We start from the raw sequence: 25,004 nt of genomic DNA on the forward strand, positions 1-25,004 counted from the left end.
CTAGTTGGTGATAACACAATCTGCTATAGAGAATAATTCAAATTATAAAAACGAAGTGTCTATATCATTTTCAGTTCAGTTGAAATTCAGATAGGCCTAAGTTTTTATTCTAGTCTATACCGGTAAGTTTTTAGTCTTCTCAATAAGAGTAACCAACATGACATTATTTGTTCATAACGTCCTGTTTCTCCATAGTTTTTAATGCTAAACAGTCATGTCTTATGGTTTCTTTTACGCCTGTTACGTCAGGTTAGGGAAAATGTGACTGGTAGGAATTCCCCACGCATCAGCTTTCCGTAAGAAAAAAATAAGAAAAAAAACTGTGTAACCTTTCGTCAAGCACGAGAAAGTAGTGAAACTGGAGTTGCCTCAGTCGTTGTGCTGTACGGATGATGTCGAGCATTCATCTCACATTTGAAGAATTACATATTTTTGGGGGAATATTACCAAGATGTTGATAAGTGCCTACTGAAGATATTTGGCTACAGTCCGATGTTGATGAAGCCATCATTCATGAGGCGTAAGACATTGGCATTTTAAATGTCTGACGCTAGGCTATAAGATAAGGACTAAAGGTGAGTCTTCGCTACTCGAATAGCTAATGATGTACTGTTTTTTTAACGCTGTCTTGACTATTAGTCTGGAATGTGTATTAATCTAACAGCTGTGTTACCACCTCCCAAGCAGTCCCTCCCAAGCAGTCCCTTATTTTCTAGCACCCTCCCTTTCAATAAGTTTATGAGAGTTATTTTGTAACGTGTTATATTTATTTAATTCAATTCATTTTCATATAGCATACATCAGGTATTTATTTATGTAAATCCACAACAAAGTAAATAAGAAGTTCATACTGTAGTTTATACTGTATATTCACCTAGGCTACTACAGATATGGACTACTTTAATTTCTCAACTTCAAGATTTCTATTAAACCAATGTTCTGCCACTGACCCCACATTTGATGTGAAAAGCCTCCAGTCTGAATGACCTACTGTTTTGCTTTATTAACCCTCCTCTTACGGAGAAGCTGTGTCATTGTGCCACTACCATGCCTGCCTTGTGACAGGGGTGCTGTGTGGTAAATGTGTGAAGCTGTTGTGTGCTGCTGACAGAGCTAGCCTGTCTCCAGTGTCTCCTGGGTCCAGTGGCCATTTGTGCTTCATGTGAGTGTGAGGGATCAATTATGCAGTCCTGAAAGAAATGGATTGTTAATGTTTTCTCAGTTATGTAAAGAGGAGTTCAACTACACCCTATTGTCTAATACTTCTGATGGCAACATCACATTAATAAGCATAACCAATAGCTCTTCAGACTCTGAATTTACTATTGGAGAATAGTCTGTCATTGCACCAGTGCTTCTAATTTCCTCTGATTATTAGAAATGGCATGCGGTACCATTAACAATGTTCCACTACTCTATCTTGAAGTTTGTCATTCAGTTCAAGAGGTTGAGAACGACCCCCTCTTTCTGGGGCACTTGTCTGAACCATGTCTGCTCATCATGGTCATCTAACATGTTCATGCTTATTTTCATGTAATAAACAACCTTCACCCTCCAAAAAATGTGATGCTTGGATCTCCACTAAACTGTGTTTTCTCAAATGACTTGAGCTCCTCAACATATCTGTGGCCAATATAAATGTTTGCCAGATGTTTACATTTTTCGGTTAAGATGCTGGCCTCAGGGACATTGCAAGCTGAGAAATCTCATTGGCCTTCCGTGCCTGCTGTTGTCTGGAGAAAGGGAGGGGCGAGACAGGGGAATACTTGTGCTCTTGTTATCCGGTGGGGGTGGGGGGTGGGGGGTTCTTGTGGTTCTCAGCTCAGCCCGTCAGCAACAGATATCAGCTGGTCCCTCTGACCCCACCTCTCCTCCACTGCCACCCCCTCCCTGCAACACAGCCAGCCTATCCCAGAGGCCTGGCAGATAATTGGAAATCTCAGTCTTCTGAAACCAATTATCTCCAACAAGAGCTCCTAAATATTCTTGTCTGCAGTGTAGTGGTCTCTAGCATATGTTGCATGCACAGACTTCATGCATAGTTTTTTAAAAATCCCATGGTGCCTGCCTCACTCCACACTCCTCACTCCCATCCTCTTTCCCTCCTTCCCTCTCTCTCTCGGCCTTGATAGTCATGTGCATCAATGACCCTGCCTTCTCTGCCTTTGAACTTTGTTGCTGAAGGGATTTCTCCCGCACAACGGGACTTTGAGGGACTAACTTCCCTCGCCTTTCATGAGACAGTGCTTGGATTAACCTGATGAGAACAGGCCAGGCATCAGGTTGCAGTTGATAGTGTGTTTATACACACTGACTTGGAACACTAGCCTCTGTGACTGCCTGGCTGGGGCAAATGGTATCCCTGGTACTTATGGTGTGACCGTGATGTCACCATCAGCAGGGCACAGCAGCCCTAGCTGCTGAGGAGTGACTGGGTGACGATGACTCCAGACAATGGGTGAGCTGTGCTCCTTTGTACTCCATACTATTGAGGGTTCCTGTCATTGTCCCGGCCTCAGTCTTGAGGTTTTTCTTCACCGGCAGAGAGCTGCCCTAATGGGCTCCTGGATATCGATCTTACCAGCTCACTTGTATCAGACTTTTATGCTGGTGTCTGAAGCACCACTATAGCACCACTATAGCCTCACAAAGGACAGATACCTTACATAGTGGCCTTGACAGAGACAGGTGAGTGAATGAAATGACTCTTGTGTTTGTCATATCCTTTTTGGTCAGTGTTCAAGTCAGATGATGTGGGAAACATATGCTCTATCGCATCCTCTGAAAAAGCTTTAGATTAGAAGCCCCTGTAATGTCTCTTGAGATGCCTGGTTTGATGTCTTCTTTCCAATCAAGTCCAGTGATCAGTCTCTCTGAGGTAAATTAGTGTCATTTGACACCTCTCAAGTAACCACAAGGTGGCAATGTTTATATGTTTCTCTGTCTAAGTAAACAAGTATGTAAATTGACCAAAATGTGAAGTGACTCACTCAAATAAAGGAACCAAATTTATACAGAAAACCTGAAACAAAATCGTCATACTTCCCTATTTCACACCGAAGATATCTAACTGTGGCCGCCCATTTCTGTTGAAAGACAGTGGGGGAACTTGCTTTGTAAAGTTCCTTATTTCACAGTGATTTGGTTTCAACAGCTCTGTCACCTGAGTTCTCCGTCCTCTGATATCTCAGTAGGCAGCGCTACAGCCAAGCGGCAGAAGTGACGTCAAAGAGAAATGGGAGCCAGGGGAAATTCCACCTGTAACACCATCCAGCCTGCATGTTGCCTCACACAATATGAAGCATTTGACTCCATTCCAAACAATAAAAATGGACTCCATATCTCCATATGTACTGTCATCAGGTTAACCTCAGTGTTGATGTCTTGTAAACTACATAACGTGTCTTGTTTGGCCAAGATATACTGATGTTAGAGGTCATATATGTTAACCAGCTCCAAAATAACAATGCAATGTCTCAGCAGTAGCTTTAATTAAGACTTGGTAAACTTTGCTATGACCAGAATATATAGATTTTATTCCCATGAAACATATAGGCTATTACCAAAGAAGGTACAGCATGAAGATAAGCAGAAACTGCTTCTCCAATTGAAATCCCCGATCACACTTGTAGGCAATGTCATAGCGACATTGGCTAGCTAAGCTCATGCATAAAAACACGCCATCGGGTCTCATGCCAAACTGCGCATGTGCAGGCTGTCAAATCAAAGGCACTCCTTCAATGTGAAGTTATTTTTGATGAAAATGAAAACGTGTCAATTTGTCAGTTTCACGAGGTTGGAGTAATAAGATGTTCAACTACTCAAGGCATTGGTTCGAATTTAGGTTGTGTTGTGCCTTATATATTTCAAAAACTAAGGAAGAATTTTTCACTTCTCTCATTGACTTCTCAAACCCCAAACCCGGGCCTGATCTGCTTGGCCTGTTTCGTTCCCAGCGCCTCTGGGTTTAGAAACTGTGCCATTACTCAGTTATTACTCTGTTAAAACATTATGGTGGCAAAAGATGACCAACCACAATAGTGATTGACAATCAGTCTAGACTGATGCAGAGGCTTTTCTGCTGTCTCGTTTCTGGCACGTCATCGTCTGTTGGCACCATCTGATTGGTGCAAATTCAAGGTTGCACCTCTCAGTCCGGGTACTTTTTGTTGAGACTGATGTGTATGTATCTTGGGTATTTTTAGTCAGCACGCTATGTATCCGATACTTGATTAAATTGGGCGGGGGTGGCTGGGTTGTGGTTTGACTACTAGTGTGATGCTCAAACAATAGCCAGCTAAGCTAACCACATACATAGCAGCCTATCACCACAAGGAGCATCACGTTCTCTCTCTCTCTCTCTCTCTCTCCCTCGCTCTCTCTCTCTCGCTCTCTGCTTACACTGTCATTTGAATTGGTGCTTTGTGTTGTTGCCATGTGTTAGGATGCATGTCGGTCAGTGGAGTGCTACTAATGTGTCTGTCATGAAAGCTTGACGTACAAAGTCATGTCAGTGTGTGCCTGTGACCATGTGTCTGATGATCTCACCTCGTTCAGCTGATCCACAGCGTCAAACAAGTTCACGTGTGAAATACGACAGCGTCTTAAAGAGTGAGCTGGACAACATGTGTTAGCCAGTTAGCAGCTTGTCACCTACACAGAGAAGCCGTTACTATCCTATATCGGCCACCACATTATATAGGCTAAATTACTGTCCTATATCTGTCACCACATTATATAGGCTAAGTTACTGTCCTATATCTGTCACCACATTATATAGGCTAAGTTACTGTCCTATATCTGTCACCACATTATATAGGCCAAGTTACTGTCCTATATCTGTCACCACATTATATGGGCTAAGTTACTGTCCTATATCTGTCACCACATTATATAGGCTAAGTTACTGTCCTATATCTGTCACCACACTATATAGGCTAAGTTACTGTCCTATATCTGTCACCACACTATATAGGCTATGCAGAAAGTTTTTTTCTGAGGGGAGTTCTATAGTGACAGACTGTCCCTCCTTCAGGCCTGATATTTGAATTATTTAATAACTACATTCTACTATTGGGTGTTCATACAACAGTACGCTTCCAAAGCCCGTGGACATTATATACACTGAATGTGAACAAAATACTTTGTTATGAAATGGCAAAGCTGTATACTAGACCAAACTTGAGTCCTTTCAGCTGTTGCCCAGTGTTAGCAGCTCTTAAGCCATTAAAAAGGAGAGTTCTTCCACAGACACAAAGTCAGTCAATTAGCCTCGGTGGAGGTAGCTCTGGTCTTTGTCCAGACTGCAGGTGGCGCATACTGTTCACAGAGGTTTGATGTGGACTGTCTGGAATGTTGGCCTTGCCGTGTGTGTTTAATGTTTAATGGGATGCATTTTATGTGAAGGGTTTGTGTGGCTCAGCTGGAAGGCTCCTCCTTCCTGCCGAATATTCTGCTCTTAACTACTGAAAATATGCCCAGCCATAAACTGCAGGTTTAGTTGAGTGCTCGCATTATTTGTGTAAGGATGTACTACCACACAAAATGGGCTGCAGTCTTACAAAATAACATATAATCATCACCAGGAAGTTCCAGGACGTGTTAAATGTTATCACATGAGCGGAATATTCGGATGCCGCAATAACCTGGATACCTATAACCTATTCTGTGCTGTACTGTACTGAACTATACTGTACTGTGCGCTCAATTTCTATCCTGGTTGAGATTTAACTTAATCTGCATCCAGGTGCAATGGTTGTGTCATGTCAGGTTACTAGTTGAAACATGAGACCATCTGCAAATTATAATCCAGTGCATCATCCCATGGTCAGTGCATCATCCCATGGTCAGCGCATCATCACCTCATTTGGCAGATCTGTGAGAGTGACTCAGCTGTAGGCTATGTGCATTGGATGCATTTCCATTCAGCTATACGCCTACACCTCTCTCTTTGTTTGTTCTGTGTGGCTGCAGTCATCCACAGTCATTGCTGTGAGTCAGAGTTGAGGGCAATTCCATGGAAACGGAATTGCGCTGAGACTCAGATTTTTTACTTAAAATGTATGCCAAACAAGAATATAGTAGAGTTCAGTCGAGTTTAGTACAGTACAGTACAGTACTGTAGAGTAGAGTACAGTAGAGTTCAGTAGAGTACAGTACAGTAGAGAAAAGTTCAGTAGAGTACAGTAGAGTTCAGTACAGTACAGTAGAGTACAGTATATTCAGTAGTCAGTTATAGTTCAGTACAGTACAGTACATTATAGTGTACTCAACTTTAGTGTGTTCTCCTGTGGACTGTACTGAACTATACTCTACTTTTTTTTACTGTACTGTACTCTCCTGTGCTGTGCTCTACTGTACTGTACTGAACTATACTGTACTGTACTATTCTGTGCTGTGCTGTACTGAACTATACTGTACTGTGCTGTCCAAACTTGTGAACCCAATTGTGGTTTGTGATTACTATGAATTCCCATTGTAGCCAATTCAAGTACAGAAATTCTGTTACCGATTTTTCAGCAATTCCATTATATAAACAACATTTATATCTGTAAAAATGTGAAATTAAATTATCCTCCCTCCTCATGGGGGGGAGAAATTAGAAAATATCTTAAAGATATGTGGGTTTTTGGTAAAGGAATTTCAATGCACAAGGCAATGTTTCTTTAACTTACTGAAGGCAGAATTATATATCCCAAACGAAATATAAGTGTTGATATTAGTTGGCAGGGGTCTTTACTTCAACATTATGTAAGGGATAATCAATGGGGGGCTATGCGTTCTATGGAAATTAATGAACAGCGTGGAAGGTGTGTTTCTCCACACGCTAGCAGAGTGGAACTAACCTTCCCCGGAGTCGCAGTATTTTCCAGAGAACGCATAGGTGATTATCCCTTTCATACCATGGCTATCACTTTATAATTTGCAGGTAGAAATGTGTTCAACATCCACTGAAGCTGGTAGCAAGTTTACCAGACAGCTAAAGTAGTTGCCTTGGTAACCAAACCAACAGACATGCTAGTTTAGCTAACCAAACCATCAGTCCTAGCCTGCTATTATGAAAATCGAATTCAACAATGCCAATGTTTTCAATTGGACTATTGCTTTCAATAGCAGCTCAAACTCTCAAGCTCTTTAAACATCCCAAGGAGCACTGTGCAAACGATAATATTGAAATGGAAGGAGTATCAGACCACTGCAAATTTACCAAGACCTGGCCGTCCCTCTAAACTTTCAGCTCATACAAGGAGAAGACTGATCAGAGATGCAGCCAAGAGGCCCATGATCACTCTGGATGAATTGCAGAGATCTACAGCTGAGGTGGGAGACTCTGTCCATAGGACAACAATCAGTTGTATATTGCACAAATCTGGCCTTTATGGAAGAGTGGCAAGAAGAAAGCCATTTCTTAAAGATATCCATAAAAAGTGTCGTTTAAAGTTTGCCACAAGCCACCTGCGAGACACACCAAACATGTGGAAGAAGGTGCTCTGGTCAGATGAAACCAAAATTGAACTTTTTGGCAACAATGCAAAACGTTATGTTTGGCGTAAAAGCAACACAGCCCATCACCCTGAACACACCATCCCCACTGTCAAACATGGTGGTGGCAGCATCATGGTTTGGGCCTGCTTTTCTTCAGCAGGGACAGGGAAGATGGTTAAAATTGATGGGAAGATGGATGGAGCCAAATACAGGACCATTCTGGAAGAAAACCTGATGGAGTCTGCAAAAGACCTGAGACTGGGACGGAGATTTGTCTTCCGACAAGACAATGATCCAAAACATAAAGCAAAATCTACAATGGAATGGTTCAAAAATAAACATATCCAGGGGTTAGAATGGTCAAGTCATAGTCCAGACCTGAATCCAATCGAGAATCTGTGGAAAGAACTGAAAACTGCTGTTCACAAATGCTCTCCATCCAACCTCACTGAGCTCAAGCTGTTTTGCAAGGAGGAATGGGAAAAAATTTCAGTCTCTCGATGTGCAAAACTGATAGAGACATACCCCAAGCGACTTACAGCTGTAATCGCAGCAAAAGGTGGCGCTACAAAGTATTAACTTAAGGGGGCTGAATAATTTTGCACGCCCAATTTTTCAGTTTTTGATTTGTTAAAAAAGTTTGAACTATCCAATAAATGTTGTTCCACTTCATGATTGTGTCCCACTTGTTGTTGATTCTTCACAAAGAAATACAGTTTTATATCTTTATGTTTGAAGCCTGAAATGTGGCAAAAGGTCGCAAAGTTCAAGGGGGCCGAATACTTTCGCAAGGCACTGTATATATATATATATATATATATATATATATTTGAAATCTTACCTTTCATATGACACCCAATTTGACATGCTCCTATGAACTTCACATGTTGAAGCTTATGGGTCCTTCTACATTGAAATAACCTTGACCAATTCCCCAGTCCTGCCTGGTCACAGTCACGTAACATAACACTGTCCAAAGCGGCATAATCTTCCTGACCATTCATTGTCTGCCAATTAACTGAAGGTTGAAAGGGTTTGAGTTAGTGAACTAGAAAATATTTTCTCCCCTAAGGATCATTGAAATAAACGATGTTGGCCTTTTTATTTTATCACCCATTGTTCGAAGTAAGTCTGCCCTGAGTAACATTGACAAGTTTTCCATTGTCATTTCAAAGTGTTTCATGATGTTTAGTTGTACCTCTTTGTCCATATCAGTGGGGCTCATTAGAATGCCTCGCTGACACTTTCTCCCGCTTCACCCCAATCTGCGTGAGGGATGCTATTGGCCCAGTTAGCCCTGGCTGAGGACTTTCCTTGTTGCGTCCCAAATAGCACTATTCCTTATGTAGTGAACTACTTTTGACCAGGGCCCATATGGGACGCACACCTCTAGCTCTGAGTCACTCAGGGAACAGCCATCAGCTGACCTTGGAGCTGCACAAACAGCACTGCCTGTCCTTCACAAGGCTCCACATCTCATGCCCTCAAGGTTTGTCTTATTTAGGGAGTGAACGTTATTTATAATAAGGGTTACATGGAGAAAATCGGACCTCTCCCAAATGAAAATGGATGGCCCTCCCTTCAGCAAAATTTATTTTAGGCAAACCCTCCCTGTACCCAAAATAATAATTAAAACAAAGTGGATATTAGAGAGCATGTCTACCGTTTACCCTCACTTCTTGGAGAGACCAGAGCCTTAGATATGCAGTTTTATAAACTGTTATTCGTCCTGTAAGCATTACATGGCAATGCAGGAATTTTGATAGCGTGCAGGGCTGCGGGCCAGAAGGTTTTTGGTTCACAGGTCACCATGGACAAGAGTAGGGGTGGAAAGATCTCCTTTATAGTAAAAGCATTAAATTAATCATCATCGTATTTGCAGGTCTGAGAAAAAAATGGCCTTTTATAAACATTTCATGCAATTCTACTTCACTTTACATATTATTAGAATATTTTTTAATGGCCAAAATGAAAGGCTGAGAATTGAAAGAGAGTGAACTCTATGTGTTCATCTTATAATATTTCTACATTGCCAAGTCAGTGTGTCTTGTTTGCACCGAAACTGCCCCTGTTTGCAAATAATTAAATCTGAGATGTCATTAGGAATCTGAGCATGGTACTTTCAAAAGTTAGGCCTAACTTTCCACCCCAGACAGAGTAGGCCTACCTACGCAGAAAAATGTACGTTTTAACTGCTGGCTGCTCTTCTTCCATGGCTTAACCCAATGAGAGAAGGTCACAAGTGTTTCCCTAAAAGCTCTCTGGGTTTAAACATCTATTGTTCAAAGAGTGAATAGCTTAATCAATTGATAGTGACAGAATTAGATTACTTCCCAAGCAAAGTTTATTTTTTGTCTCCCCGGCTGTAGAAGGTTGTAGCTCAGCCTCTGAATGTCAAAGAAATGAAACCATTACACTCCCATACAGTGGGGCAAAAAAGTATTTAGTCAGCCACCAATTGTGCAAGTTCTCCCACTTAAAAAGATGAGAGAGGCCTGTAATTTTCATCATAGGTACACTTCAACTATGACAGACAAAATGAGAAAAAAAATCCAGAAAATCACATTGTAGGATTTTGAATGAATTTATTTGCAAATTATGGTGGAAAATAAGTATTTGGTCACCTACAAACAAGCAAGATTTCTGACTCTCACAGACCTGTAACTTCTTCTTTAAGAGGCTCCTCTGTCCTCCACTCGTTACCTGTATTAATGGCACCTGTTTGAACTTGTTATCTGTATAAAAGACACCTGTCCACAACCTCAAACAGTCACACTCCAAACTCCACTATGGCCAAGACCAAAGAGCTGTCAAAAGACACCAGAAACAAAATTGTAGACCTGCACCAGGCTGGGAAGACTGAATCTGAAATAGGTAAGCAGCTTGGTTTGAAGAAATCAACTGTGGGCCCAATTATTAGGAAATGGAAGACATACAAGACCACTGATAATCTCCCTCGATCTGGGGCTCCACGCAAGATCTCACCCCGTGGGGTCAAAATGATCACAAGAACGGTGAGCAAAAATCCCAGAACCACACGGGGGGACCTAGTGAATGACCTGCAGAGAGCTGGGACCAAAGTAACAAAGCCTACCATCAGCAAGGGCATTGAAGATGAAACATGGCTGGGTCTTTCAGCATGACAATGATCCCAAACACACCGCCCGGGCAACGAAGGAGTGGCTTCGTAAGAAGCATTTCAAGGTCCTGGAGTGGCCTAGCCAGATCTCCAGATCTCAACCCCATAGAAAATCTTTGGAGGGAGTTGAAAGTCCGTGTTGCCCAGCAACAGCCCCAAAACATCACTGCTCTAGAGGAGATCTGCATGGAGGAATGGGCCAAAATACCAGCAACAGTGTGTGACAACCTTGTGAAGACTTACAGAAAACCTTTGACCTCTGTCATTGCCAACAAGGGGTATATAACAAAGTATTGAGATAAACTTTTGTTATTAACCAAATACTTATTTTCCACCATAATTTGCAAATAAATTCATTAAAAATCCTACAATGTGATTTTCTGGATTTTCTTTTCTCATTTTGTCTGTCATAGTTGAAGTGTACCTATGATGAAAATTACAGGCCTCTCTCATCTTTTTAAGTGGGAAAACTTGCACAATTGGTGGCTGACTAAATACTTTTTTGCCCCACAGTATGTATCGGAGTTACGTCTTTCCCTGGTATTTTAAATCCGTATTGTGAGATGCCTAAGACAGCACTACAGGGAGACAGGACGGACAGCTGATTGTCCTCGCAGTGGTAGACCACGTGTAACAACACCTGCACAGGATCGGTACATCTGAACATCACACTTGCGGGACAGGTACAGGATGGCAACAACAACTGCCCAGGTTACACCAGGAGCGTACAATCCCTCCATTGTGCGTACAATCCCTCCATCAGTACTCAGACTGTCTGCAATAAGCTGAGAGAGGCTGGACTTAGGGCTTGTAGGCCTGTTGTAAGGCAGGTCCTCACCAGACATCACCGGCAACAACGTCGCCTATGGGCACAAACCCACTGTCGCTGGACCAGACAGGATTGGCGAAAAGTGCTCTTCACTGACGAGTTGCGGTTTTGACTCACCAGGGGTGATTGTCGGATTCGCGTTTATCGTTAAAGGAATGAGCGTTACACCAAGGCCTGTACACTGGAGTGGGATCGATTTGAAGGTGGAGGGTTCGTCATGGTCTGGGGCGGTCTGTCACAGCATCATCGGACTGAACTTGTTGTCATTGCAGGCAATCTCAACGCTGTGCATTACTGGGAAGACATCCTCCTCCCTCATGTGGTACCCTTCCTGCAGGCTCATCCTGACATGACCCTCCAGCATGACAATGCCACCAGCCATACTGCCCGTTCTGTGCGTGATTTTCTGCAAGACAGGAATGTCAGTGTTCTCCCATGGCCAGCGAAGAGCCCGGGTCTCAATCCCATTGAGTACGTCTGGGACCTGTTGGATCGGAGGGTGAGGGCTAGGGCCATTCCCCACCAGAAATGTCCGGAAACTTGCAGGTGCCTTGGTGGAAGAGTGGGATAACATCTCACAGCAAGAACGGGCAAATCTGGAACAGTCCATGAGGAGGAGATGCACTGGAGTACTAAATGCAGCTGGTGGCCACACCAGATACTGACTGTTACTTTTGATTTTGACTCGCCCCCCTTTGTTCAGGGACACATTATTCCATTTCTGTTAGTCACATGTCTGTGGAACTTGTTCAGTTTATGTCTCAGTTGTTGAATCTTGTAATGTTCATACATATATTTACACGTTAAGTTTGCTGAAAATAAACGCAGTTGACAGTGAGAGGACGTTTCTTTTTTTGTTGAGTTTATATATGTGCCCTCTGTTCCTCAGTGTCCATGTTGGTTATTGTTACCATGTCCGTTGGTCCTGTGAGTACCTGTGTTGTTGTTTTGTGCAATTGTTATTACGGGTCTTGTCCCTTGCATTGTTATTACGGGTCTCGTCCCGTGTATTTATTAGAGGTTTAACCTCGCTCTTTTGTTTGGATTACATCCCTGTGTGTTCTGTATGCATGTTTGTTTTGTGCTTCGTCCCTGTGCCTTTCATGGCATGTTGTGTAATTTGGGTGGAGAATTAAAACCCCCTATTATGTATTCCTGCGCCCGTCTCCAATCCTTATACAACGTGACGGAATAACCGACCCTAAATGGAGACAGCAGGAATGTCCCGTCCGGCGCCACCACATCTTCAGCAGCTGCAACTGGCCCTGACCGACCCGCATCTCTGTGGTCGTCCTCGAGGCTGGTGTCATCCTGCCGTCGGGGGGGTACTGTCACGGATTCCCCTGGTACTGCTGCTCATTTTGTGCACCAGTTCTACAGCACCCGCTTCTAGGCGTCATGAACTGTCTAATTCCGCACACCTGGTTCCCATTTCCCCTGATTAGTAATTGTATATATGTGCCCTCTGTTCACCAGTATCCTGGTCGGTTATTGTTATTATGTACGTTGGTCCTGTGAGTACCTGTGTTTCGGCTTTCGTTCTGCGTGTCCCGTGCAATTGTTATTACGGGTCCCCGTGCCTTTCATGGCATGTTGTGTAAATTGGGTGGAGTATTAAAAACCCCTATTACGGATACCTGTGCCTGTCTCCGATCCTTATACAACGTGACAAACATTTTTGTTTTTAATAAAATATATTCTAGTAGTAGCAAGCTATCAATGTTGACATCCGGTCCTCATCTTCACGCGTTCCTTCTTAAACTGAACAGAACACAGGCTATAGGCTAGTCCACTCGCAAGAGAGTGAATTTTTGGGACTAGGCCTAATCAACAATTATTTTCTGAAGAAGCCTACGCAGCACAGCCATTGGTTAGGCAGCACACAATAGTTTTGGATCAGCAAGAGCAGAGCAGGCCGGGGCTCAGGGTTGGAATATTCATTGTCGTGTGTAATGCAGCCCAGTTGTATTTATCCCATCAGATATCTTAGAAATATAACTTTGCGCTGTGCTTCTCCGAGCATGCACTTCGTAGCCTATAGGCTATGGATAATTTGATTGAGACCACACTAAATAGCCCATAGGCGCACTTGATATTGTGTGCCCAGTGGAGAATCAGAGATGAGGGGTGGCATCAGGCACACATCGATATATAACCTAATAAGCAACTAATTCTGAGAAACACTGAGAAATATTGATGTTTCATTAATTACAAATTGCATGACCCTCCACTGTACTATATTTAAAAAATATTAAACCCTGCCCTTGACTGAAACTGAAAAAGCATGACCCTCCCCATTTTCCTCCAAGTAACCATTCTGTACCTTTCTATCCATTCCTTATGATATTTTCTTATGGTCTTCAATCAGGCCTTTGATTCAGTTCTATACTATTTTCATAGAACTGAGATAAGATGTACTGTACTCCACTGGTCTGGTTACACATCCACCGTAGTTGCTGGAACTGCGCTGAAAGACAGGGCATTTGATTTCCATAGGGGCGGGCATGTTTTTTTCTCATGGGACCTCCAATGTGTGCACATTTTTTAAAATGGGTTTTTATAGTAAAATGTATTACATTTCAATGTGGCATAAACACCAGTCATGATACTTTCATCTGATTCCCAAACAAATCACTCAATAGGTGATGCGCGAGTTTCAAGTTTGGGGAAGCTTACAATTTAAAACCATTTATGCCGATCTGTGTGCCAGTTATGATTTTCATATGCATATTTTCGTGGAACAGTTTCATTTCAAAACTAACATATTATTTTCTCAATCATTGTCATTCACTTAATTGTAAAAGTCTGAATTAAAATGCTAAAAATCTAAAAGGTAAAATTCAACTAATGCCATATGGACACATTGATACATCGTGATCCATTGGCGGTTCAAGACTCAGATTGTCTATAGGCCAATGCAGGAGTAGGCCTATCACTTTATTGTCAACTAAGTAAAAATACGTAAAGCCGACAAATATCCTGATGAAAATTCAGGTTCTTGTAATCACATTCATCTCTCTACTCCACCTGTCTGCCTCCCTTTCTATAGGTCTTGAACTATTGTGCACATGGTATCAAATCAATCAACTGGGTCTGGCCTGAAGTTGCTGCTAGTGAACCTGCAACATTGTATCAACTAGCCTATTCCAGGCCCTACCCTGAGAGTTTCCCATGTCAGTGAGCTTGGGACAGACAACTGTTTTGGGGTTCAGTTCTCAGGTATTTTACTACGTTTCCACTTGATATATGGGATAATCAGATCATGATATTTTGCTCATTCACTCCGAGGCTTGGTGATTATTGAGGGGGAGAGTGTTGGAAAGATTTTTAATATACTGTGAGGATTGAGGAACTAGTATAGTATGCAATGGATGTTAATAAAACAGACTTTGTTGACTTACTGTGTGAGGTGAAGAAAAAATTACTGAGAAATTCAGCTTATTAGTGGTGGATGCGGATGAGCAGGGACCCTGACAAAAAGAAACCAGACATCCCTAATTGGGCACTTTCCTACATTTGCGTGCAGCAGGCCAGGTACTTCTATGCGTGCTCAGGTGCGCATGCTCCCAGGACAGAGAAACATGCTCATTGCTCACATGGACCACTCCAAACAACACAAAAATGTAAAAATTGACAAAACTCGTAAATGATGGTCATGAAATGAACCAAAACTTGTTTGTCGAAAGTGTAGCAGGTTTTGAAGTCTGCAAACAACATTTCCACTCTGAGAATGAGAACGGTAAATGACTATAATGAATATATGTATTAACAGAAATTAATGTAACCAAATGATGGAGATTAACGGTACATTTACTACTGTTCACATATGTAATGGGGAATTGATCAAAATAAACAAAGGGCAATCAATTCACACATTGAAACAATGAATGTGCAAGAATTGGTGCAAGACAGCTGAGTCATTCTGGAGAGCTGAGCACATGCATTCTGAAGAGAGACACACCCATATCTTCGCCACACCCCTCTTCTTGAGTCAACATTTTTTATTATACTCAAGACCAGTGGCGTCCCATTATTCAGGGCAGAGCCTCACCTGTGTTGAGCCACACATTTTTAGCCCCCCAAATGTTTATTTATTTATTTATATACTACTGTTCAAAAGGTTGGAGTCACAATTTCCTTGTTTTTGAAAGAAAAGTACATTTTTTTGTCCATTAAAATAATATAAATACAGTGTAGACATTGTTAATGTTGTAAATGACAATTGGAGCTGAAAACGGCTGATTTGTTTTATAGAATATCTATATAGGCGTACAGAGGCCCATTATCAGCAACCATCACTCCTGTGTTCCAATGGCACGTTGTGTTAGCTAATCCAAGTTTATCATTTTAGAAGGCTAATTGATCATTAAAAAAACTTTTTGCAATTATGTTGGCACAGCTGAAAACTGCTGTACTGATTAAAGATGCAAAAAAAACTGGCCTTCTTTAGATTAGTTGAGTATTTGGAGCATAAACATTTGTGGATTTGATTATAGGCTCAAAATGGCTAGAAACAAATAACTTTCTTCTGAAACTCATCAGTCTATTCTTGTTCTGAGAAATGAAGGCTATTCCATGTGAGAAATTGCCAAGAAACTGAAGATCTTGTACAACGCTGTGTCCTACTCCTTTCACAGAATAGCGCAAACTGTCTCTAACCAAAATAGAAAGAGGAGTGTGAGGCCCTGGTGCACAACTGAGCAAGAGGACAAGTACATTAGAGTGTCTAGTTTGAGAAACAGACTCCTCACAAGTCCTCAACTGCTTCATTAAATAGTACCCGCAAAACATCAGTCTCAACGTCAACAGTGAAGAGGCGGCTCCGGGATGCTGGCCTTCTAGGCAGAGTTCCTCTGTCCAGTGTCTGTGTTCTTTTGCCCATCTTAATCTTTTCTTGTTATTGGTCAGTCTGAGATATGGCTTTTTCTTTGCAACTCTGCCTAGAAGGCCAGCATCCCGAGGCTGAATGAACTGTTTCGCTGCCAGACAAGGCTCCGCTGATAGCCAGGTGTAGCAGTGGTAAGGTGTTGGGACTGCTGTTGGGACTCTATCTAGGCCCTAACAGTTTGCGGGCACTGTTTGTCACCGTTATAGTGCAATTAATGTATTTTTTTGTATTGTGTTGTGTAGTGGCTTTTCTGGCATGCATCGCACATTTATTTTTTTGCCCAACCAAAATGTACATACTAAAATCTCCACTGCTCAAGACACATTTTCTTCACACATATTTTAGATGCTTTTCACTGACAGCAGCAAACTCAATAATCAGCTGGGCCTATTCCCACGTTCTGCCCAAATTGCAGGCTTCCCAAATCGGAATAGGCCTATGCACTTGTGTTTGAAACAATCCACAGCAAAAAAAAATAGAAGCCAATGATCCTCTGCGGCTACGTCATGCTCTCTGGTGAAGTATTTCAATGATTTTATTTAGGCAGGAGTAATTATATAATTTGGGCAAAATATCATTTACTTTAGGGGAAGCCAGTATCCGCCAACCTTCCTTTCCAATTCACAAGTAGCTGAAACCAGACATCTGTATGTATTGACGAGATGCTCATGTCAACTGTAAGCGGGCTGTCATGTTCCTTTCACTGAGGAGTGGCTTCCGTCTGGCCACTCTACCATAAAGGCGTGATTGGTGGAGTGCTGCAGAGATGGTTGTCCTTCTGGAAGATTCTCCCATCTCCACAGAGGAACTCTGGAGCTCTGTCAGAATGACCATCGGGTTGTTTGTCACCTCCCTGACCAAGGCCCTTCTCCCCTGATTGCTCAGTTTGGCTGGGCAGCCAGCTCTAGGAAGAGTCTTGGTGGATCCACACTTCTTCCATTTAAGAATGATGAAGGCCTTGGGAACCTTCAATGCTGCAGAAATGTTTTGGTACCCTTCCCTAGATCTGTGCCTCAACACAATCTTGTCTCTGAGCTTTACGGACAATTCCTTCGACCTCATGACTTGGTTTTTGCTCTGTAGAACCTTATATAGACAGGTGTGTGCCTTTCCAAATCATGTCCAATCAATTGAATTCAAGTTGTAGAAACATCTCAAGAATGATCAATGGAAACAGGATGCACCTGAGCTCAATTTCAAGCCTCATAGCAACAGGTCTGAATACTTATGTAAATAAGGTATTTATTTTTTAAATTGTAAATACATTTGCAAAAATGTCTAAAAACCTATTTTTTCTTTGTCATTATGGGGCATTGTGTGTGGATTGATGAGGGAAGAAAACAATGTAATACATTTTTGAATAAGTCTGTAACGTAACAAAATGTCTACAAAGTCAAGGGGTCTGAATACTTTCCGAATGCACTGTATATGACTCTTAGCTGTCTTTATTTTTAGGCTATAAAGTAGTGTCTCTTCACTTAGTCAGCGAGGTCACATGGTTGAGTTCTGCAAACATCAAGGTTGCAGCTCTCTCTCTAACCCTCCACAAGGGTAGGCTATGAGAGAGCCCTTTTCTGTCTTGACTTGATGGCCATTTTGGCTTACTTTTACCCCAAAATAGTTTCTTTGGACTTTTAAACTTTTTATTTAATTTGTAGCTTTTCTGTTTGTCGCTTTTCCCCTATGGCCTTTCTGTTTCTGTATCTATTTCAAGTCCTTTATTAAATGATTGTGCTCGTTTAGCCACTTAAATATAAAATATGGCACACATCTCTTTCACTAGCTAATAAGAAAACAAACACTCACAGGCTTGATATTGTGGCCCCATATCAACCTTTGATACTTTTCTCCCCTCCAAGGCGAAAGTACAGCCAGATCCTAGATTTGGTCTATGTAATAATGGCCTACAGCTGAACATTGAGGAAAATAACCGTCAGAGACATTGACAGCGACCCATAAGTCCTCTAATTTGTAGAGATGGAATGTCATAATTTCTGAGCCCTATAGCCGCTGAGCTGTCATCTTATTCCCTCTGCAGATAAAAGGGACTGCAGTGGGGGATGAGGTGGTCTTCAGCATGGGCACTGGCAGAAAGTGGAACAAAATGTGCTCCTTAGTATTCCTTAATGAAACAGCTGGAGAGGATAATGGAGTGCTGCTATCTGTGTCAACCACAAGTGTCTATTGAACCTGCCCTCTCATCTGTTTGCTTTTCTCTCCTTTTGACATTTTTGTCAGCAAAGTCAATGATCCTGCCACCCGTTACTAGTGTGTTGATTTGTTTTTTGCAAATGACTGCAATTAACAGCCGATTAAAAGGCGAGGCAATTTTCTGCTCTCTGAACTGGGGTCTTTGTTGGGGGGCTGTTAATAGGAAATGGAGAGCTGGGACTCCCAGAAGTACTTCAGATACCAATCAAAGCTGTAGTATCAAGCCCCAGGAAAAGCGATGTTGCCATCAAAAAGCCTCATTGAAAAGGTTCTTGTGGACCCGTGGGAGAAAAAAAAATCTTAATTGACATGATTACACTGGTCATGTGGTCTGAATATACTGCCATTCTGCCTCTCCTCACCAGAAAGAGCCACAACCAGGCTCTGAGAAAAAAACATGTACCACCACACACTATTTAGGAGTAAATAATCAGCACATCCACACTATTTACAGGTCAATAATCAGCACATCCACACTATTTAGGAGTAAATAATCAGCACATCCACACTATTTACAGGTCAATAATCAACACATCCACACTATTTAGGAGTAAATAATCAGCACATCCACACTATTTACTGGTCAATAGTCAGCACATCTACACTATTTAACTGGTCAATAATCAGCACATCCACACTATTTACAGGTCAATAATCAACACAGCCACACTATTTACTGGTCAATAATCAGCACATCCACACTATTTACAGGTCAATAATCAGCACATCCACACTATTTACTGGTCAATAATCAGCACATCCACACTATTTACAGGTCAATAATCAACACAGCCACACTATTTACAGGTCAATAATCAGCACATCCACGCTATTTACTAGTCAATAATCAGCTCATCCACACTATGAATCAGTTACCTGAGTGTGTGTGTGTGCGTGCGTGTGTGTATGTGCGTGCGTGTGCATGTGTGTGGTCTTGTGTGTGACTTGGTGTGTATAAATCTCTCACCATCTAACAACCCTGGGTCTTTAAGACTGGAGTCAGACGGTGTAGAGGACTAGAGGGCTGCTTGGACTTCTCCTCAATGCGTCTGATCTGGGGCTGTGTAGTGGACACGCAGTATTTCCAGGGGTGGTGATAAATGGGGGTTGTTTGGTTTACTTGCTCTGTTCGAAGCAATTTCTCTCTTCTGTGCCGAAGTGGTCCTAACCTGGGCCAGCCTGAGTAAAAACTGCCATTCCAGATTGGTCTCAGATTGGGGTTAGTGAAAAGGTGACCACATCAAATGCAACTCCTTTTACTGAAAATGTAGCTGAGATGTCACACACACACACACACACACACACACACACACATACACATACACACCAGTGGAGGCTGGTGGGAGGAGCTTTAGGACTATAGGCTCATTATAACGGCTGGAATGGAATAAATGAAACGGTATCAAACAGATAAAACATATGGAAACCACGTTTGACTCCATTCCATTTACTCCATTCCAGCCATTACAATGAGCCTGTACTCCTATAGCTCCTCCCACCAGCGTTCACTGACACACACACACACACAGCTACGCCACAGAACTACTCAGCTTCCTGTTTGTCAGTCGAATTGTGTCTGATAAAGATGCTATCTAAAGACACGTGATGTAACAGCCCTGAACACAGGATGAGGTGGGGGATGGTGGTGCCCCAGTGCAGATTTACATTAATTGGCTCTTCAGGCCTTTTCAGCTGAATGGGCAGGTGTGTGTGTGTGTCTTTGTCTCTGTCTGTGTGTGAACACGAGTATGCGCATTATCAGGCAAACAGGAGAAGCTAACATGGAGAATCCTGCTCGTGACAGCTGTACACCTGTTAGCTCGTGTTTGATTGAGTTGGTTGCTTATGGGGGAGCATGTGATGAGAGCTGCAGACAGTATGGCCACTAATATACATCAGCGGTATATCATCCAGGTGGGGTTTAGGGGGAGGAGGGGGGTCTATAGAAACACCTGTGCTGAGGCATTAGCTAAGACCAGTAGCCTGCCTTTGATGTCAAAGTGCGGTCAGGTGAGACTGCTTTGTCTTTATAGCCCACTATTCTGGTACCTCCCACTGAAGTCACATATAAAGCTGGTTTTATGGGGCCTCTATTGGCTCAAGAGCCACTCCTCTGGATTTACCTCTGACTGTTTTTTTTATTTATTTTTTATTTCACCTTTATTTAACCAGGTAGGCCAGTTGAGAACAAGTTCTCATTTGCAACTGCGACCTGGCCAAGATAAAGCATAGCAGTGTGAGCAGACAACACAGAGTTACACATGGAATAAACAATTAACAAGTCAATAACACAGTAGAAAACAAAGGGGGGAGTCTATATACAATGTGTGCAAAAGGCATGAGGAGGTAGGCGAATAATTACAATTTTGCAGATTAACACTGGAGTGATAAATGATCAGATGGTCATGTACAGGTAGAGATATTGGTGTGCAAAAGAGCAAGTAAATAAATAAAAACAGTATGGGGATGAGGTAGGTGAAAATGGGTGGGCTATTTACCAATAGACTATGTACAGCAGCAGCGATCGGTTAGCTGCTCAGATAGCTGATGTTTGAAGTTGGTGAGGGAGATAAAAGTCTCCAACTTCAGCGATTTTTGCAATTCGTTCCAGTCACAGGCAGCAGAGTACTGGAACGAAAGGCGGCCAAATGAGGTGTTGGCTTTAGGGATGATCAGTGAGATACACCTGCTGGAGCGCGTGCTACGGATGGGTGTTGCCATCGTGACCAGTGAACTGAGATAAGGCGGAGCTTTACCTAGCATGGACTTGTAGATGACCTGGAGCCAGTGGGTCTGGCGACGAATATGTAACGAGGGCCAGCCGACTAGAGCATACAGGTCGCAGTGGTGGGTGGTATAAGGTGCTTTAGTGACAAAACGGATGGCACTGTGATAGACTGCATCCAGTTTGCTGAGTAGAGTGTTGGAAGCCATTTTGTAGATGACATCGCCGAAGTTGAGGATCGGAAGGATAGTCAGTTTTACTAGGGTAAGCTTGGCGGCGTGAGTGAAGGAGGCTTTGTTGCGGAATAGAAAGCCGACTCTTGATTTGATTTTCGATTGGAGATGTTTGATATGAGTCTGGAAGGAGAGTTTGCAGTCTAGCCAGACACCTAGGTACTTATAGATGTCCACATATTCAAGGTCGGAACCATCCAGGGTGGTGATGCTAGTCGGGCATGCGGGTGCAGGCAGCGATCGGTTGAAAAGCATGCATTTGGTTTTACTAGCGTTTAAGAGCAGTTGGAGGCCACGGAAGGAGTGTTGTATGGCATTGAAGCTTGTTTGGAGGTTACATAGCACAGTGTCCAATGACGGGCCGAAAGTATATAGAATGGTGTCGTCTGCGTAGAGGTGGATCAGGGAATCGCCCGCAGCAAGAGCAACGTCATTGATATATACAGAGAAAAGAGTCGGCCCGAGAATTGAACCCTGTGGCACCCCCATAGAGACTGCCAGAGGACCGGACAGCATGCCCTCCGATTTGACACACTGAACTCTGTCTGCAAAGTAATTGGTGAACCAGGCAAGGCAGTCATCCGAAAAACCGAGGCTACTGAGTCTGCCGATAAGAATATGATGATTGACAGAGTCGAAAGCCTTGGCAAGGTCAATGAAGACGGCTGCACAGTACTGTCTTTTATCGATGGCGGTTATGATATCGTTTAGTACCTTGAGTGTTGCTGAGGTGCACCCGTGACCGGCTCGGAAACCAGATTGCACAGCGGAGAAGGTACGGTGGGATTCGAGATGGTCAGTGACCTGTTTGTTGACTTGGCTTTCAAAGACCTTAGATAGGCAGGGCAGGATGGATATAGGTCTGTAACAGTTTGGGTCCAGGGTGTCTCCCCTTTGAAGAGGGGGATGACTGCGGCAGCTTTCCAATCCTTGGGGATCTCAGACGATATGAAAGAGAGGTTGAACAGGCTGGTAATAGGGGTTGCGACAATGGCGGCGGAAAGTTTCAGAAATAGGGGGTCCAGATTGTCAAGCCCAGCTGATTTGTACGGGTCCAGGTTTTGCAGCTCTTTCAGAACATCTGCTATCTGGATTTGGGTAAAGGAGAACCTGGAGAGGCTTGGGCGAGGAGCTGCCGGGGGGGCAGAGCTGTTGGCCGAGGTTGGAGTAGCCAGGCGGAAGGCATGGCCAGCCGTTGAGAAATGCTTATTGAAGTTTTCGATAATCATGGATTTATCGGTGGTGACCGTGTTAGTCGTACTGTCTCATTTGCTTTACCTAAATGACCTCATACCTCACAACCCTCTAATAAACACTTAATGATGAAAATGTCCCTGTATTCTTCTGACACATTTTTACAACCCAGTGTTTATTAGGTCTTCCATTTACTGATTTTAACCACCAAGACGAGACTGCTCTATAGTGCTCGGTCAAAGTCCAAGTGTCCTCAACCAATGGTAAACTGAACTATGCATTTACAGCACCCAACTCCCTCCCCAGCACTCCTCCGCAGAAGAAACCAGTCTGTTGTCTTTCACATTGCTCAAGGTGTGGCCTCCTGGTTGATACGTCCCGCTCTCCCCTCCCCACGTCTGACCCACAGCCAATCCCCAACACCTGCCGCGACTCACCTGAAAGGATTTGCATACAGGGCCCACCCTGGTTTGTGATTGGCCAGGTGCAGCCACACTGCCTGAGGACTCCCCCACCAATGGCTGTCCTGCTGTGTGACTCACAGGGAGAGCCAGGGCAAGTTGCTTCACTACACTTCTCCTTTTTTTTTTTTTTTTTTACATTTTCAACAGCAGCCATTGCCTCGCTTTCTCTTCTTCTCCTTTTCAGTTTAGTTTTATCGCTGTGAGTGGGAGAGGTAGAGGGCAGGTCAGTGTTCCACACCTCCTGTACCGCACTGGGTCCCGCTGCTCTCTGGAGGCACACCCTTACTTGGATTATTTTTCTTTCATTTGCAGTTGTCTCGGTTTCCCCCTGTGTTTTTAAGTCATTCAGATCTGTCACTTGTTCCACTGTTAACATGGAGTCTGACACATAAGCCCTGTGTCTTTGAGGTTAGTGACTGCAGTACTTTTGTTTCTTTATGGGTGAATAGTTGGTTCAAACCAAATAGAGTTGTTTATATGGGTCATGTATTTAACATTGTATGTGTTCCTCATTTGTTTTCTATATTTGCGAATGTGTCACGAGAAAAGCAGAAGTACGACTTGCACAAATATAAATCGAGAAACAAAAAAGTTCATGTTGATACAATTAAAGATATTCTCCAGTACTTTTGTATACTTTATAGCCAGTAGTTCTGAAAGTATCTCCCATGAGCCAAAAGTGCTCCACGAAAATGGTGTACTACGTGATATGTGCACCACGTCATCTCTCTCTCTCTCTCTGGCGAGGGGCTGAAGCTCATTGGCTGAAACTAATTGTTAGTTAGTTTATCATTGTCACTTGTCATCGTTGTTGTTTTGCTTAAGAGTCATTGCCATATATGGCGTGCTTTAGCAAGGGAGGGAACTGTAACCAAGCCCCCTGCCCCCTAGTCCAAGCCCCGTAACCAAGCCCCCTGACCCCGAGACCAAGCCCCCTGACCTCGAGACCAAGCCCCTGACCCCGAGACCAACCCCACTGACCCGGAGACCAAGCCCCTGATCTAGCCACCCTGACCCTGAGACCAAGCCCCCTGACCAACCCCCTGACCACGAGACCAAGCCCCTGACCAACCCCCTGACCCTGAGACCAAGCCCCTGACCAACCCCCTGACCCTGAGACCAAGCCCCCTGACCAAGCCCACGTGAGCGTTTACAGTTGGTCATGGTGTAGAAATACTTGTAATTCTCTTTCATGGGAACTCTCAGTAGACCATAGGCCATAAATTTGAAAAGGTTATACATTTTTGCTAACTCTGCTTTGGCCCGGCGCTAGCCTACCTCTAAAATAATAAGTCATTAATTAAATAGTATCTAGATTCTAGAATGTGCTTCTCCCCACACCCTGTTGCATGGTCAGGTAAGGTTCTGTTTGATTTCAGGCTTGCTTATCAGGAACTGATCAGGCCACCGGAGCCCTGCATGAATGTTGATCTTCCTGTAAGACAGAGGAGGATCAGCAGGTATTCGTTGCGACTCATAGTGGATGACAAACAAACTGGTGTTGTGCTACCATTATCTCCTAAGCAGTTCACATCTCAACATGCTATTCTCACATGAATGGTTTTTGTAGAGTTACCTTTGGCGTGCCTAGTTGTGGTAGGTTTCTGTTGCTAAAAGTTGCAGCAGAGATAAAATCATGGTTCCTGTTTCACCAGAAACATGCTCTGCACTGACAAACTTTATTGAGGTTGGCAGTTAAAAATGTATCTGAAAACACTCAAAACAAAGTGACCCCATAGTTTTTGTTGTATAGATCCATCAGACCTCGAAAGACCCAAAATAAAGCAATTTCACTCAATGTTGGCTCAATGATCTCCTCACATATCATTGGAGAAG

General features: G+C 43.1%; 1 protein-coding gene across 4 annotated transcripts in view; it reads left to right on the top strand.

Moving 5' to 3' along the window:
• The first annotated feature begins 319 nt into the window (after nt 1–319).
• The window catches only part of elf1 (E74-like ETS transcription factor 1), an 82,081-nt gene continuing 57,396 nt past the window's right edge, over nt 320–25,004 (top strand). For 2 of the 4 annotated variants that reach the window (XM_024412755.2, XM_024412760.2), the window contains exon 1: nt 23,298–23,576. The gene's annotated coding sequence lies outside the window, so the exon portion shown is untranslated. Of the gene's footprint in view, nt 576–23,297; nt 23,577–25,004 lie in introns of those variants that run through there. The other 2 variants (XM_024412756.2, XM_042303205.1) reach the window with 2 other exon arrangements.

The sequence above is a fragment of the Oncorhynchus tshawytscha genome, linkage group LG21, assembly GCF_018296145.1.
Source record: "Oncorhynchus tshawytscha isolate Ot180627B linkage group LG21, Otsh_v2.0, whole genome shotgun sequence".
NCBI classification, from domain to species: domain Eukaryota; kingdom Metazoa; phylum Chordata; class Actinopteri; order Salmoniformes; family Salmonidae; genus Oncorhynchus; species Oncorhynchus tshawytscha.